The 18679-nt window shown below is 42.0% G+C and overlaps 1 long non-coding RNA gene across 1 annotated transcript in view; it reads right to left on the bottom strand.

Moving 5' to 3' along the window:
• Window positions 1–18679, bottom strand: part of LOC148151352 (uncharacterized) — a 124277-nt gene that overhangs the window by 24237 nt on the left and 81361 nt on the right. The window contains exon 4 of the long non-coding RNA XR_015754553.1: window positions 12666–12717. This is a non-coding gene — a long non-coding RNA (uncharacterized LOC148151352). The remainder of the gene's footprint in view (window positions 1–12665; window positions 12718–18679) is intronic.

Genomic DNA, 18679 nt, shown 5'->3' with positions numbered 1-18679 from the left:
GAGGAGGCAGGTGGATGCAATGCTCTGTATTCTGCTTGGACTTGGCCTCCACATGTTCTACATGGTGATGTTTGCAGTGGTTTTTGCCTTTGTGGATGTTCCTTCTCTATTGTATACATTCTATGGCAAGTGAATCTCATGTATCAGTGGGGATATTGCAATTGTTTAGGGAGACTTTCTGGGTGTTCTTGTAGCACTTCCTCTTCCCTCCTCATGCTCACCTATTGGTGCAGACCACGGAGTAGAGCACTTGTTTAAGGAGTTTTGAGACCCACTCATTGCAACTAGCCACATGTGACCAGTGTTTCAATACTGGAGATATTGGTCCGGGAAAGAATGCTCACATTGGTATGCTATCCTGCTAGTGAATTTGCAGGATTTTGGACAGGCAGCTCTGGTGATAACTCTCTGGGGATTTGAGGTGTCTGCTGTACATTATCTATATTTCTGATACATAAAGGGTGTGGACCACAGCTGCTCTCAGGATTATAAGCTTGGATTTCATTGTCAATATCTGGTCACACTGAGTGGAGGCAACTGAGGTATGGGAAATGATTGCACTGTCCATGGATCCCGATGTAAAAACAATGACTGCAGATGCTGGAAACCAGATTCTGGATTAGTGGTGCTGGAAGAGCACAGCAGTTCAGGCAGCATCCAAGGAGCAGCGAAATCGACGTTTCGGGCAAAAGCCCTTCATCAGGAATTAAGGCAGTGAGCCTGAAGTGTGGAGAGACAAACGAGAGGAGGGTGGGGGTGGGGAGAAAGTAGCATAGAGTACAATGGGTGAGTGGGGGAGGGGATGAAGATGATAGGTTAGGGAGGAGAGGGTGGAGTGGATAGGTGGAAAAGGAGATAGGCAGGTAGGACAAATCCGGACAAGTCATGGGGACAGTGCTGAGCTGGAAGTTTGGAACTCGGGTGAGGTGGGGGAAGGGGAAATAAGGAAACTGTTGAAGTCCACATTGATGCCCTGGGATTGAAGTGTTCCGAGGCGGAAGATGAGGCGTTCTTCCTCCAGGCGTCTGGTGGTGAGGGAGCGGCGGTGAAGGAGGCCCAGGACCTCCATGTCCTCGGCAGAGTGGGAGGGGGAGTTGAAATGTTGGGCCACGGGGCGCTGTGGTTGATTGTTGCGGGTGTCCCGGAGATGTTCCCTAAAGCGCTCTGCTAGGAGGCGTCCAGTCTCCCCAATGTAGAGGAGACCGCATCGGGAGCAACGGATACAATAAATTATATTAGTGGATGTGCAAGTAAAACTTTGATGGATGTGGAAGGCTCCTTTAGGGCCTTGGATAGAGGTGAGGGAGGAGGTGTGGGTGCAGGTTTTACCGTTCCTGCGGTGGCAGGGGAAGGTAGGTCCACACCCCCCTACAACCCACCCTCCCATCCTGGCACCAAACTTCCAGCTCAGCACTGTCCCCATGACTTGTCCGGACCTGTCCTACCTGCCTATCTCCTTTACCACCTATCCACTCCACCCTCTCCTCCCTGACCTATCACCTTCATCCCCTCCCCCGCTCACCCATTGTATTCTATGCTACTTTCTCCCCACCTCCACCCTCCTCTAGCTTATCTCTCCACGCTTCAGGCTCACTGCCCTTATTCCTGATGAAGGGCTTTTGCCCGAAACGTCGATTTCGCTGCTCCTTGGATGCTGCCTGAACTGCTGTGCTCTTCCAGCACCACTAATCCAGAACATGGATCCCGATGGTCAAGTGTAGTGTTGTGTGGCAGAAGCATGATGGAAAAAAACCTTTGTTTTCCACAAGTTTAATCTGAGGCCCATTTTCTCACATGCCTTGGTGAATGCATTGATAATGGATTATAGCTCAACCTCTGAGTGTGCACACAAGTAGGTGTTGTTGCATACTGTGGTTCAATGGTCAAAGTTAGTTTCATCTTGATTTTGGTGTGGAAGGTTAAACAGTTTCTCACTTGTCCTATAGGCTAGCTCCATTCTGACAGGGGCCTTCCTGGAGATTGAGTGCAGTTCTATTATAGGGAAGATGGAAAGAGGATTGATGAGCTGAAGATGCCCTGCTTGATTGGATCCATACGTGAGGAATCATGAGTTGCATGTCATCATAACACAGGTGGAGAATGATGTCTAATTTCTGCGGAGAGCTTAATCTGAGGAAGATATTCCAAAATACCTCATGGCGGAGAGAATTGAAGCCCTTTGAAATTGAAGAAGACTATGTACAGTGGTTGGTGCTGTTCCTTGCACTTTTGTTTGGATTTGTCAGATATCATTTGTGAAAATGATATCCACATGCCATTTGAAGGGTGGAGGCTACATTGTGACTGAGGAAGAAGCTCTTCAGTCACTGGAATGAGGTAATTGAAGAGGATTCTTATGATGACCGTTCCTATGCTGGACAATAGGGAAATACCTCTAATTTCTTGAAACTGGTCACAATTATAACATCTGTGAGGTTTCCCAGCATGCTGGTCTTTCCACTGAATGATTGATTGTCACATATATCTAGGGAGATACAGTGAAAAAATATTCTGTCACCACAATCCAGCCACATGAGCTACAAAAGAATGAAAAGTAAGTACCTAAATAAAGTTCATCTTCATTGGTGGGGTCCCAAACACAGCTGCCGGACTTCTGCACTCTGGATCTACCACAGCCAGGATCCCCTTCTCTGGGCACTGACACCTTCGCAGTTGACGACCCACCATCGCCCTAAGAGTCCACACTCCGGACCTACCACAGCCAGGAATTTCCGCTTTGCCATCACTGCAGCCATTACAGGAATCCATTCATCAGGCTTACAAGCCAGGAGTCAACGCTGACACCACTCTGGCCTTCCCGTGACATCAGGAAATTGAAGAAATGAAAAAGGAAAATGAAAACAATAAAAAGGCGAGAACAGAAAAAGAATGCAGTTGGCCTGGAGTGGACAGGCTTAGCCTGACACTACCGACTATGGTGGTGCTGCCGTCTTGCATGTATGATGTGGAGGTGCAGGTGTTGGACTAGGGTGGACAATGTTAAAGGTCACAAACACAAGGTTATAGTCCAGCAGGTTTACTTGGAAGTGCAAGCTTTGGAATGCAGAACTCTGCAAGCTTGTACTTCCAAATAAATCTGTTGGACTATAACCTAGCATTGTGTGATTTTTAATCTTGCATGTAGTCCAAGATAAAGACAATGAGTTGTGGATTTGTGCAAAAGTGCCTCTCCACTGTATGTTAGTACTTCATTGGGAATTTCATCTGCTTTGAAGGCCTGGCTGATTCTCAGCTGGAAAATAGTTTTTATGACCTCATGGTGGGTTGGGAGGTGCACAGAGATGGTTACGGATATTGTGGTGATGGATAGTGTTAAGAACATTTGCATTGAAGGATTTGTCTTGGTTGTGGAGATCCTCAAAGTGCTGTCTCTTAGTGAGCTTTGACTGCCTCTCAGTCTTTCAGTGACACTCCATTTTTGACTCTCAGTGGAGTTGGACTCTGGATAATCAGACCATAGATGGCTTTGATTTACTGAAGAAGCTGCACACATTGTGGTTGCCAGCGAGTTGCTGAGTTTCATATGCTCATTCCACACACCATCTATTCTTTAAGTCATGGGTTGCACCCCAAATTTCGGTTGTCCATAGCATTTTCCAGGGTGAATCAGAGGGTCATGAGGCACTCATTTACCCCAAATGTATTTGTTGCGATGTCTGACCAGTTTATTTCTTATGACAAAACAGACCCAGTAAAGATGGTGTCCTTCTTCTTCTGTTTTGCCTTTCCAGAAGAAAGTATAGCGGCTACCTTGTTCTTTAGTCTGGCCTTCTTTTGCCTGTCATGTCTCACTCAGGGCAGTGATGTCACTGTTTTAGAGCCAAAACTCCTGGGCGATGACAGCAGTGCGACATTCAGGTCTGTCATTTTTGCAGTTGTCCAAAAGGGTCCTGATGTTCCAGATCCCAAACTTTATCTGGATGGATGGAGATGGTTGGAGTGGGAAATGGCTGTGCATTTTTTTTAACATACAGTGGGTTGCTGCACACCAACCACCACACAGTTCTAGTGCAATGAGGTTCAGACCCAGTAGCAGGGAAAATCCAAGATGACTAGAGACTCTCTGTTGCAGGACACTCTTCTTATACTAATTATTATCGATCACTACCACAGTGGAGTAGAAGGCAAAGCCCGTAGTGGTGGGGACTAACAACATCTGGGTATCAGAGTAGTATCCGGGGCCATTCTCCAGCCCAAGATCTTGCAACGACAGTGACTACAGGCCACTCTTGCCAGTCTTTTTCACTATAACAGAAACTGCAGGCCACTCTTACCAGTCTTTTTTCAAAGCAGTGGTAATTACAGGCCTCACTTCCCAGTGTACCAAAAATGCCTTGTTCAAAAGAAGTGTTCAAATGTTCTGAAGACGTCACTGGATTTGAAATATTAAGTCTGTTCTCTCTTCATAGTTGCTGCCAAACCTGTTGAGTTTGTCCAGCACTTTCTGTTTCTGTTTGATCCATTCGTTGACCTTTATTTTGAAGCAACCATCTCGGTATTGACAACCTGTCCAACTCATGTCCACAAAAATTATTAAATATGAAGCCTTCACCACAGATTCACAGAATTGTTACAGCACAGAAGGAGTCTCTAGAGCCCATCATGGCTGCACTCGGCTCTTCAAACGAGCATCATTGTCTCGTATTATTTACCTGCATTCGCCATACTCTTGCATATTATTTCTATCTATATAATCATGCAATGCTCTCTTGAATGCCTCAATTGTATCTATCTCCACCACAGTTTCAGACAGAGCATTTCATATCCTAACTACTCGATATGTGAAAGTTTTATCTTGCATCACCCTTGCGTCTGTAGCAAATCACTTTCAATCTGTGTTCTTAAGTCCTTTCATTTTTGTTCCTTTTGTAATCATCAAATCATAGTATTGCTAAGTGGGAACAACTTCTCCCTTTCTATTCTATGTAGCCCATTCATGATTTTGAAAACCTCTATCCAATCTCTTCTCAGCTTTCTTGTCTCCAAGGAGAACAGTCCTAACTTCTTCCTCATTTTAGAAGTTTCTCATCTCTGGAACCATTCTTGGAAATTGCTTCTGTACTTTCTTCAATGCAATTACACCTTTCCCATTATGTGGCAACACAATATCCTTGAGATGTCTAATAAGTGTTTTGTACAAATTCAACATCACCTTCTTGCTCTTGTAATTTCTGCCTCAATTAATAAAGCCAGTCCCAGAGCCCCAGGAATCTAAAACCCACCCTCCTGCATCAATTTCCAGCCATGCATACATTTTATCCTCCTATATCTGTACTCACTTGCACATGGCACTGGGACTAATTTGGAGATTACTACATTTGAAGTCCTTCTTACAACTTTCTATTTAGCTCCCTAAATTCTAACCATATCTACCTTCCTACCTATGCCATTGGTATCAATATGGACCACAATGTCTGACTGTTCATCCTCCCCCAGAAGAATGCCTCTGTGACGTCCTTGACTCCAGTCCCAGGGGGGTAACCTATCATTCTGGAGTCTCGTTGATGGCCACAATTCATTATTCCCTAAATAATGAATCCCCTGTCATAATTATTCATCCTTTCTTCTTCCTCCCCTCCTGTCCAGATAGGCCACTGGTGGTAACAGAAGGTTGGCAGTGAGGCTCCACTCCATGGAAGAACTAACCTCCTGATCTGCCTCCACAATGGAAAACTGATTTGAGTGGGACTTGAGGGGACGCCAACACGAGCAGCCTGTTTCTCTTGAACTGTCTGACAATCACCCTTTTTTTCCTCCCTCCAGTCTTGGAAACTAAGGTGTGACCATGTAATTTTTTTTATTCTTTAAACATATGACCATATGCCTAAAGTCAGAGTCAGGTTTCTGCAGCTGAGAGCACTTCTTGCACGTCTGGTCCTCTAAGACACCGGTATGGTCCATGGTTTCCCACATTTTGTGGGTCACACATTCCACTTGAACAACTTGAGCTGTTATGTCTTAAACTTAAATTTACTTAGTCATATTGACTCACTTAGCAACTTAAAGTTATGTTAACTTTGCTCTCCTTCTTTTATCTTCCTTTGGCTTATGTATACTTCATGAAGCCAATCTCTAAATGCCCTTGAACTGAGTGAGTTGTAGGAGCATTACAAAGTGCAGTTAAGAGTCAACCACAGTTTTGTGGATTTAGAATCACATCTAGACTAGGTGAGGATGGCAGATTTCCTTTTCTAAAAAAACATTATGAATTAGATGAGTTTTTATGATAATTTCAAGGTCACCATTGATAAGGCTAGTTTTCAATTCCAGATTTTTATTACATAGGTTTTATTTTACCAGCTACTATGGTAGTATTTGAACCTATGTCTCAAGTTATTGGTGAAAGTGAGGACTGCAGACGCTGGAGATCAGAGCTGAAAATGTGTTGCTGGAAAAGTGCAGCAGGTCAGGCAGCATCCAAGGAGCAGGAGAATCGACGTTTCGGGCATGAAGAAGGACTCATGCCCAAAACATTGATTCTCCTGCTCCTTGGATGCTGCCTGACCTGTGCTTTTCCAGCAACACATTTTCAGCTCTCAAGTTATTGGTCTCTGTATTACCAGACAAGTGGTATTACTACTCCGCCACCATCTTTACTTATCAACTAAATGTGATGAGCTAAATGTTTTTGTTTTAAGAGAAAATTCAGAGGATAGTAGATGAAGTAAGTAGTGAATATGTGCCATTTTTAGGAATCCATGAAGTTTGGGTTGTGTTGAGTCAGAATGGTTTCAGTCTGGTTTATTGACTGCTAAATGGTTGTTGTTGTTGCTAAAATTGTAGCTCATGGAAACAGGTATGCTTATTCCCAGCAGCTTCCTGCTATCAAAGAACTTATGTATTTTTTGGTTTCTGTGTTGGCTGAAAAACAGTGCTGGATTACTACTACAATCTCTGCTATAGCTACAATTTCACAATTCAGCATAGTTTTCTATTTCACACCAACCTTCCTGCACATTTGCTCTTTTGCTTCCCATCACTGCACAAATATTGTAACAGGCTGGTTATGCTCTTGAAGCGAAAGTCTTGGTTCATAAAACATGCTAGTGAGTATAAATTGTTCCGTTATGGTTTTCTGTCACTAGCAACACCAGAAATCTTAACTTGCATCTGATTTCTCTGTAGCATACCTATCTTGGAGAGTATTCCTATTAGATTGCTGAGTCCTATTTTTATTTGACGAGCAAATTGGTTTGTTTTTAATATGGTTTAAAAATCTGGGGGTGATGAGTTTTGTAGATTCTTATGTAATATTCATAGAGCTAAAGGGTGACCCTGATTGCATAATGTGAAAATGTAATGACACATTTTTAGTTAACACACTGATTCTTTTCTGCAATTTGTCATGCAGTGAATTCCAAATCTGAGGAAGACTAAATCAATGCCTGTGTCTCCCAGTCTTGGCTTGAAACTGACATGGCAGTTGAGTAAAAGATTGAGTCAATAAGTCATATAGGTATTAATAGTTTGTATCTAAATTGGGCCTTTAAAATACAAAAACATCCCGAAGTGCTACACAGAAGTCTAATTGGACAAAAATTGAAACCAAACAAAATCAATTTGGTGTGAGCAAGACTGTGTTTACTTCCTGAACATTCAAATTTAGAATTTCCCGGATCTGTTGTGGCATAAAGATACTGCAATCAGGGCGTGTGGGAGTGGACATTTGGAGAAAGTTAGTTATCCCAAATTGCTGTCCATTTTAAGGTGAGAGAATGTCTGGTCAAAGGCTGAGGCAAACTCATAATATTTATATGCACCTTTTTTTCTCTTTTGAAACAAGCTTACTGACTGCTTTAACGTCCACCCTTTGTCTTACAATAAGCAATCACATGGAGGAACATGTCAGCTGAAAGGGGAATAGTGGATACGGTTTATTTGAATTTTCAATAAACTTTCGATTAGTGCCCACAAATAAAGATAGTAAACAAAATCAGCACCTGGGACTAGGGCGTAATAAATTGGCATGGATTGAGAACTGGTGAACAAATGAAAAATAGAATAGAAAGAAAATGGGTTATTCTCAGTTAGTAGGCTGTGTCATTTTGATATGACAAGATAGAAAGTGAAGAAGTCGTTTGGTATGCTTCCATTTATTGGTCAGAATATTGAATATAGAAGTTGGGAGGTCATGTTGTGGTTGTGCAGGACATTGGTTAGGCCACTGTTGGAATATTGCGAGCAATTCTGGTCATGCACTAACAGGAAGAATGTTGTGAAACTTGAAAGGATTCAGAAAAGATTTACAAGGATGTTGCCAGGATTAGGGGGTTGAGCTATAGGAAAATGATAAATAGGCTGGGGCTGTTTTTGTGGAGCGTTGGTGGCCTTACAGAGGTTTATAAAATCATGAGGGCATGTATAATGTACGTAGACAAGGTCTTTTCCCTGGGATGGGGGAGTCCAGAACTAGAGGGTGAGAGGGGAAAGATTTAAAAAGGGCCTAAAGATCAACTTTTTCAGGCAGAAGGTGGTACCTGTATGGAATGAGCTACCAGAGGAAGTTTGGAGGTTGGTACAATTACAACATTTAAAAGGCACCTTGATGGGTCGATGGATAGAAAGGGTTTAGAAGGATATGGGCCAGGTGCTGGCAAATGGGACTAGATTAAGACCATAAGACACAGGAGTGGAAGAAAGGCCATTTGGCTCATCGAGTCCACTCCACCATTTAATCATGGTTGATGGGCATTTCAACTCCACTTACCCCAACTCTCCCCGTAGCCCTTAATTCCTTGCGAGATCAAGAATTTATCAACCTCTGCCCTGAAGACACCCAACGTCCAGGCCTCCACTGCACTCTGTGGCAATTAATTCCACAAGCCCACCACTCTCTGGCTGAAGAAATGTCTCCTCATTTCCATTCTAAATTAACCCCCTCTAATTTTAAGGCTGTGCCCACAGGTCCTACTCTCCCCGTCTGACGGAAACAACTTCCTAGTGTCCACCCTTCTAAGTCATCCATTATCTTGTAAGTTTCTATTAGATCTCCCCTCAACCTTCTAAACTTTAATGAATACAATCCCAAGATCCTCAGCCGTCCATTGTATGTTAGGCCTACCATTCCTGGGATCATCCGTGTGAACCTCCACTGGACACGCTCCAGCGCCAGTATGTCCTTTCTGAGGTCTGGGGCCCACAATTGGACACAGTATTCTAAATGGGGCCTAACTAGATCTTTATAAAGTCTCAGAAGCACGTCGCTGCTTTTATATTCCTACCCTCTTGAGATAAGTTACAACATTACATTTGCTTTCTTAATCACAGACTCAACCTGCAAATCAACCTTGAGAGAATCCTTTGTACTTTGGTTTTATGAATTTTCTCACCGTTTAAAAAATAGTCCATGCCTGCATTCTTTTTTATGAAGTGCAAGACTTCATACTTACTCACGTTGAATTTCATCTGCCATTTCCTGGACCACTCTCCTAAACTGTCTAAATCTTTCTGCAGCCTCAACACCACCTCAGTACTACCTGCCAGTCCACCTAACTTCGTATCATTGGCGAACTTCACCAGAATGTCCCCAGTCCCTTCATCCAGATCATTAATATATAAAGTGAACAGCTGCGGCCCCAACACCAAACCCTGCGGGATCCCACTTGTCACCAGCTGCCATTCTGAAAAATAACTTTTATCCCGACTCTCCGTCTTCTGTCAGGCAGCCAATCCCTAATCCACGCCAGTAGCTCACTTCGAACTCCATGGGTCCTCACCTTACTCAGCAGCCTCACATGAGACACCTTATTCAAGCCTTTTGGAAGTCTAGATAGATAACATCCATTGGTTTTCCCTGGTCTAAACTACTTGTTACCTCTTCAAAGAATTCTAACAGGTTTGTCAGGCACGACCTCCCCTTACTAAATCCATGCTGACTTGTTCTAATCTGACCCTGCACTTCCAAGAATTTAGAAATCTCATCCTTAATAATGGATTCTAGAATTTTACCATGATCCTTTCTTGAACAAGGGGGTTACAACAGCGATTTTCTAATCATCTGGGACTTTCCCTGACTCCAGTGATTTTTGAAAGATCACAGTCAGCGCCTCCACTATTTCCTCAGCCATCTCTCTCAGAACTCTAGGATGTAGCCCATCGGGGCCAGGAGATTTATCAATTTTTAGATCTTCTAGCTTTTCTAGCACTTTCTCCATACTCAACTCTGCTCCCTGACTCTCCTTAATTGTTGGGATATTACTCATGTCTTCCACTGTGAAGACTAACACAAAGTACTTATTAAGTTCTTCAGCTATTTCCTTATCTCCCAGCACTAAACTTCCAGGATAAATTTGGAGTGACCGAATGTCTACTTTTGCCTCTCGTTTGTTTCTTATGTATTGAAAGAAACTTTTACTATCATTTCTAATATTACTGGCTATCCTACCTTCATATTTGATTCTCTCCTTCCTTATTTCTCTCTTTGTTATCCTCTGTTTGTTTTTGTAGCCTTCCCAATCTTCTGATTTCCGAGTGCTCTTGACCACTTTATAGGCTCTCTCTTTTTCTTTGATACATTTCCTGACTTCCTGTCTAATCCCCACCCCGGATTATCTTTCTTTTCTTGGGGATGAGCAACTGTACTGTGTTCTTAATTACACCCAGAATCTCCTGCCATTGTTGCTCTACTGTTTTTCCCACTGGGCTCTGCTTCCAGTTGATCTTCGTCAGTTCCTCTCTCATGCCCCTGTAATTAGCTTTATTTAACTGTAACACCATTATATCTGATTTCGCCTTCTCTGTTTCAAACTGCAGACTGAACTCTACCACATTATGATCACTGCCTCCTAAGTGTTCCCTAACTTTAAGATCTTTTATAAAGTCTGGCTCATTACATAGCACTAGGTCCAGAATAGCCTGCTCCCTTGTGAGCTCCATCACAAGCTGTTCCAAAAAAGCCATCCCATAAGCATTCTATGAATTCCCTTTCTTTGGATCCACCCGCAACATTATTCACTCAGTCCACCTGCATATTGAATCCCCCATGATCACCATGACATTGCCTTTCTGAAATACCCTATCTATTTCCCAGTGCATCTTGTGCCCCTGGTCCTGACCACTCTTGTGAGGTCTGTCTATTACTCCCATTATCGTTGTTTTGCCTTTGTGGTACCTCCACATATACTCCACCTACATATACTCCACACCATCTGACCCTATGTAATTCTATGCCATAGATTTAATTTCACTCTTAACTAACAAGGCAACCCCGCCCCCTCTGTCCACTTCCCTTGTTTTTTGGTAAGTTGTAAATCCTTGGATGTTTAACTGCTAGTTCTGAACCCCCTGCAACCACGTGTCTGTGATGCCTACCACAATGATTTGTGCTGTTAATTCATCTACCTTGTTCCGAATACTACGAGCATTCAGGTAAAGTGCTTTAGTGCTAACTTGCTTATCATTATTAGATATATTGGAAATCATAAGATGTCCTAAGTTATCTTTCCTTTTTGCTGCATTCCTAGTCTGCCTTGAGCTTAAACCAACTACACACATGCTAACCTGCTACTTGTCTTTCCATTTAACTGCATACTCCCTGCCGCTTTTGTTTTCCCTTCCCCCCGACTCACAAGTTTAAAGTCCTACTGACTACCCTATTTATCCTTTTCACTAGAACCACTGGTTCCAGATTGGTTCAGGTGGAGACAGTCCCAATGGTACATATTCCCCCCAGTTCCAAAACTGACGACAATGTCCCATGAAATGGAATCTCTCTTTCCCACACCAATCCCTTAGCCATGTGTTTACTTCCCTAACTTTCTTATCCCTATGCCAATTGACATGTGGCTCGGACAGTAATGCAGAGATTATGGCCCTTGAGGACCTGTACTTCAATTTCCTTCCTGGTGTTTGATAATCCCCAAACAGGTCCTCCACCCTCGCTTTGCCTATGTTGTTAATCCTAACATGGACCACAACAACTGGATCCTCCCCCTCCTGCTCCAATATCCTTTCAACCCGTCAGAGATGCCCTGCATCCTGGCACCGTGCAGGCAACGCACCATGTGGGACTTCTGATCCAGCTTGCATAGGACACTATCTGTTCCCCTAATTATAGAATCCCCTATAACAACTATTTGTCTTTTTGCTCCCCCCTCTTGAATGGCCTTCTGCACCATGATGCTGTGATCAGCTGGCTCATCCTGTCCACAGCCCTTTCCCTCATCCATACAGGGCAAGAATCTCATACCTGTTGGATGAGGTCAAGGGCTGAGTCTCCTGCCCTCCTGAACTCTGAATCTCCCTACCTACCTCACTTACATTCACACCCTGTTGTCCCTGAACACTTACTGAATTTGAATTACTTCATCTTCCAGGTGTGAATACCTCCTGAAACAAAGAGGGGTAACTCTCCCCTCCCGGATATCCAACAGTGTTTGAAGCTCAGATTCCAGATCATCAATTCTTCCAGCAACTAACACTTGCTGCAGATGTGGTCACTGCCATTCATAATGGGATCAGCCACCTCCCACATCATACAGCTACAGCACATCACCTGTCCAGCCATAACTACTAATTTAATTAACTTTTACAATTTTTGTATTAAATAATTTCTAGTACTTCTCTGCTACGGTCTTATTCAATTAACCAATTAAACTTTTAAGCAATCACATGAAACACAGGAAATATAAATTTAAAAGCCTTACCTTAACAACACACGAGAGTCCTTCTTGGTTAGAGCTCCTGTTCTTCCTGCTGCTGGAACAGAAATAGCAATCACTTGCCTTCTCAACAGACCCCCTGCTCCAACCTCACTTCAGCCCAGCTCCCACTGCTCTCTGTTGTAAAATTGACCGCTGGCTTCGAGGTAAGTGCTTAAATAGCAATTACTTGCCTTCCCAATAGCCTCCCTGCTCTGACCTCACTTCCACCCAGCTTCCACCACTCTCTGTGTAAAATAATGGTCCTTTGTCATTACAATAACTTTGTCTTTAACAATAACTTCTCGAACATCTTCTCCATCTCAGATGGTAGACTAACTGGCCTGTAGTTTTCTTGCACAGAAATTATATTCACTGCTTTCCAGTCTAATGGAACCTTCCCTGAATTTTGGAGCACTGCACCAACTATCTCAGTAGCCATTTCCTTTAAGACTTTGAAGTCCATTAGGATCCAAGATTTGTCTGGTCATAGGTCCAGCAATTTGCTCTCGACAACTTCCCTAGCAATTGTATTTTTTGTGAATTGCCCTTCTACCTTCCATTCCCTGGTGTACTTCTATTTCTGATGTTACTTGTTTCTGCTATAGTAAAGACCAATGTAAAATACCTATTCAAATCATCTGCTATCTCTTAATTTTGCATTATTAATTCCTTAGATCCTCTCTATGTTAACTATTTTTCAATATATCTGTAGAAACTCTTAATATCTGTTTTTTATATTTCTAACTAGCTTTTTCTCATATTCTGATTTTACCTTCCTTATTAATTGGTATGCACATACATACGTGCATAAATGAAGACCATATGCAGGTATACATACATGTAGCCACATGCACACCAATACATGTGTACATAATTACTGTATCATCTTTGCCAACTCTTTGCTGGAGTAATACAAAAATAATTCTGCTGCTCTTCTCTCTCCCCATAACCCTACATCTTCCATTGCTTCAAATATGTACTCAAACCTCCTTCGGAAAGGTGCAATAATTTGTGTCTTAACTATTTCTTATGACAAAGTATTCCACAATCCAAAAATCCTCTGTGTTAAGAAGTTTCCCCCACCCTTTGCCTCACTCTCTAAGTGATAATGTTAAACTGATGGCACCTGCAACACTGAAACTCCAGAAAGATGAAATAATCCTTACCCCTTCAGTTAATATAAGCCTTCATAATTTTGAAAATAAATTGTTAATCAACACATCGGCAATCTAAAGGAAGATTTGCATTTATATGCATCTTTCAAGACCTCCAAATCTCTCAAAGTGCTTTACAACAATTTACTTGTGTAAAAGTCGACTGTTTTAAGAATATTTTTAAAGGTTCAATTTACAGGGTCGACGATTACACAGGCACTAGGTTTGAGGGGCTGAAATTCATGCTGCAGTTCTAAATACTGTATTAATTTAGGATATCTGGTCAGAGTGGACGAATTAGAGCAAAATGTCTGATTCCATCCTGTACGTCTCTATGACTCTATAACAATTAGTGTTTGAGCCCCAAATATTCACAATTTGTAATCAATGAATCCAACGTAGAAACCAAATACAATATTTCAAAGTTTGCTGATGATTGGAAGCATCGGAGAATATGAGTTGTAAGGAGAATGCTTGGAAGCTTCAGGAAGATTAAGACAGACTATGTGAGTGGTAAGAATATGGTGGATATCATATATTGTGGAAAATGAGAAGTTACACATTTTGGTCAGAAAAACAGAAATGCAGTGTATTTCTTAAATGGAGAGAGATTAAGCAATTTAGGGGCAGGATTAGGCCATTCGTTTCCTCAAGGTTGTTCCATTCTAGATTCTGGTTTGTCTCAACCTCAACACCATTCAGGAGGAGAAACTGAGGACTACAGATATTGGAGATCAGAGTTGAGAGTGTGGTGCTGGAAAAGCACAGCAGGTCAGGCAGCATCCAAGGAGCAGGGAAATCAACGTTTCAGGCATAAGCCCTTCATCTTCTGAGAGTGTATTAGAGAACACTTCCAGAACACACGCACGAAGCAACCCCACCGCCCCATGGCCGAACACTTTAACTCCCCCTCCCACTCTGCCAAGAACTTGCAGGTGTTGGGCCTGCTCCATCGCCAAACACTAACCACCCGATGCTTGGAGGAAGAATGCCTCATCTTCCGCCTTGAGACCCTCCAACCACATGGGATTAATGTGGATTTCACCAGTTTCCTCATTTCCCCTCTCCCCACCTCATCCCAAATCCAACCTTCTAATTCAGCACCCCCTCATGACTTGTCCAACCTGTCCATCTTCCTTTCCACCTATCTGCTCCACCCATTACCCCCACCTTTATCTACTTATCGCACGCTCAGCTACCTTCCTCCCACCCAGCCCCAACCCCTCCCGTTTATCTCTCTACTCCTTGGGTCACAAGCCTCATTCCTGATGAAGGGCTTATGCCCAAAACGTCGATTCTCCTGCTCCTCAGATGCTGCCTGACCTGCTGTGCTTTTCCAGCACCATACTCTCGACTCAATACCATTCAACCTATTGATCCCAGCCTGCCATTCTGAGAATGCATCATTTATTCCTGATCCCTGCTTTCTCTCTGTTAATCAATCCACAATCCTTGCAAGTTATTATCTCCAATCCAATGGCCTTTTTTTTCACTAACCTCTAGTGTGGGACTTAATCAAATGCTTTTATTTCAGTGAAAGTTTTTGCACTTTAAATTATTCTTGGAAGTTCATTGTTAATTCGTCCTAGCTGCAAGTGTGTCTTCATTAGCCCTAATATTTAGGGAACCTGAAATCCTGTACTCAGGATAAAGAACAGAGACGCTTTCTTTAAAATTTATTTTGGCCATTTCTATCACGTTTTAAAAATAAATCATTGGCTGTTAAGCATTTCAGGACATCCTGAAGTTGTGAAAGGTGCTGTATAAATTTAAGTGTTTCTTTTGCATGCAAAGGGCAATGACATGGCCTTTTTCTCAGAAATGTGCATTTTGCTTTTGGCTAGAGTCTGCAATAAGGCAAATTGCATATGTTCTGCAAAGAAAAATATAAGCAAATTGTTTGCCATGTTTTTGCCTGTGATGGAAGTTTCATTCTCAAGATTTGCATAAAGCACTGCTGGTACTGTAATAAATTAGCAATTTGATAAAGCATGATGTATTACTGGGCAAATATGATCTTTAACAATTGTTTAGTGACAATTTTAATTTTATTGAAACTGTGTATTGTTGACTTTCCATATTAATGGTCAAAATTAAATAAACGATATACATATAATTAACGGTTCCATGGGGCAGCACGGTGGCTCAGTGGTTAGCACTGCTGCCTCACAGCACCATGGTCCCAGGTTTGATTCCAGCCTTGGGTGACTGTCTGTGTGGATTTTGCACATTCTCCCTATGTCTGCGTGGGTTTTCTCCAGGTGCTCTGGTTTCCTCCCACAGTCCAAAGATGTGCAGGTCAGGTGAATTGGCCATGCTAAATTGTCCATAGTATTACATGCATTAATCAGAGGGAAACGGGTCTGAGTGGGTTACTATTCGATTAGATTAGATTAGATTAGATTAGATTAGATTAGATTACAGTGTGGATACAGGGCCTTCGGTCCAACAAGTCCACACCGACCCGCCGAAGCGAAACCCACCCATACCCCTACATTTACCCCTTACCTAACACTACAGGCAATTTAGTATGGCCAATTCACCTAACCTGCACATCTTTGGACTGTGGGAGGAAACCGGAGCACCCGGAGGAAACCCACGCAGACACGAGGAGAACGTGCAAACTCCACACAGTCAGTCGCCTGAGTCGGGAATTGAACCCGGGTCTCTGGCGCTGCGAGGCAGCAGTGCTAACCACTGTGCCACCGTGCCGCCCACGAGGGTCAATGTGGACTTGTTGGGCCAAAGGGCCTGTTTTCACACCGTAGGGAATCTAATCTAATCATGTTTTCTCTTGATGTAGATATGTAAAGCCCACAATAAATGGCACATCACAGGGACCAGAAAATTGAACAAAATTTGTATTTTTCAAGTGCACTTATTTTTTCATGCAACACAATTTGTAGTTTCTGAAGAGCGCAATAACTTTGAATTTCTATATCTAATACAATTTGATACTTTTTTTCTATAATTGATATTTGAATTTCTTTTGAGCATTTTGTAATTATTTTTTTTATATTCAAGAATAGATTAAAATATAATTAGATTGAAAAGAAATCCCTCCAATGGACAGGCCATTATCTAACTGAAAAACTAGCAAACTGCATGTACTGTTTTTTTCATTTACTCATGGGATGTAGCCATCTCTGACTAGGCCAGCATCTGTTGCCCATCTCTAATTGCCTTTGAGAAGATGATGAATTGTTGCCTTCTTGAATTACTGCAGTCCATTTGGTGTAAATGTACCCACAATGTCATTAGAGTCGAAGTTTCCAGGGCTTCTGACGCTGAAGGAATAGTGATATATTTCCAAGTCAGAATGATGAGTGGCTTAGAAGGGAGCTTGCAATCAAGGCCACATTTGACTCATGTATGATATCAAGGAGCCCTAGCAAAACCAGAGTCAATGAGAATCAAAGGGAACACTTTCCATTAGTTGGAATCATATCTGGCACATAGTTTCAATGGTAGAAGTTTGAGGGGTGTACAGGAGCAGAGGACCTCAGGGTTCAAGTGCATAATTCTCTTAATGTGGCCAGGCAAGTTGAAACAGGTATTCAGAAGGCTTGTAGGATCTTTAGGTTACAAATAGAGATATAGGGTTTAAAAGCAAGCAAGTTACACCTCTCCAAATGTGAAACCACATTGGAGTACTGTGTTCAGTTCTGGTCACTTTATTTAAGGAAGGCTGTTAAACCCCTGGAAAGGGTGCAAAGGAGATTTATTAGAATGATACCAGAAATGAGGGATTTGAGTTACAAGGAAAGATGGTAGAAATTGGGCTTATTCTTCTTGAAGCAGATGACCTTATTGAGGTGTTCAAAGTTATGAACAATTTTGACAGGGTAAAAAAGGATATTCTGCTTTCACTAGTTGGTATGTCAGTAACTGGTGGTCACAATTTCAAGATTATCATCAAAGGAGCTAGGAGTGAGATGAGGAGAAATGTCTTTATTCAGAGAGTCATTAGGATTTGGAATGCACTGTCAGAGGGTTAGAGGTGGATTTCAAAGGACACTTCAAAAGAGAATTGAATATGTATTAGTAAGTAATGAATTTAGAGCACTACAAAGATAGGACCAGAGAATGGGAATGTCTGGAAGACTCTTTCAGGAACTGGTATAGATACAATGGGTCAAATGGCCTCCTGTACTGTAAAGATCTATGATTCTATCGGAAGATGGCTATAATTGTTGGAGGTCAGCCATCTTAACTCTAGGATATTGCTGCAGGAGTTCCACAGGGTAGTTTCCTAGCTGCTTCATTAATTACCTTTCCTTCATTATCAGTTCAGGTGTGTGGATTTCCATTGATTATTGCAAAATGTTCAGCATCATTTGCGATTCCTCAAATACTGAACTAGTCCATGTCCAAATTTAACAAGACCTGGACAATATCTAGGCTTCAGCTGAAAAGTGACAAGTATCTATATTCTATTTACTTTGAATTCTGATTCATGTTCGAGTAGAATTTACAAAAATCAAAATTACACCGATAATTTCAATGAGAGAATTTGGTAAATTCGGTAATTTTCATGTACATCTTCTTGAGGGGAATGTGACAAAATACAGGCATTGCAGAAATGCCATTTTGTGGGAATGAAAAGTAAAGTCACTAATCCAGGATTTTGGACTCGGGGTGTTACTGATTTACAATTTCAAGTAAGGACTTGAAGTGTCGAGAAAAATTGTATTTTTGTTCAATTCTTTTTATGTACTATTGAGGACACTCTTTATGAATGTGAGTCTGCCAATGCCAGTGATTGAACATATATAAGATAAAAATTTACAAATTGTGGACAATGGTCATGTGATTAATTGTCACATGATTCATTCAACATGATCAAGTTTCCAAGAATACATC

The sequence above is a fragment of the Chiloscyllium plagiosum genome, unplaced genomic scaffold (genome assembly GCF_037043375.1).
Source record: "Chiloscyllium plagiosum isolate Xiang-an unplaced genomic scaffold, Cpla_swu_hap1 HiC_scaffold_3, whole genome shotgun sequence".
Taxonomy (NCBI): domain Eukaryota; kingdom Metazoa; phylum Chordata; class Chondrichthyes; order Orectolobiformes; family Hemiscylliidae; genus Chiloscyllium; species Chiloscyllium plagiosum.
This window is presented reverse-complemented; position numbering and strand designations above follow the sequence as displayed.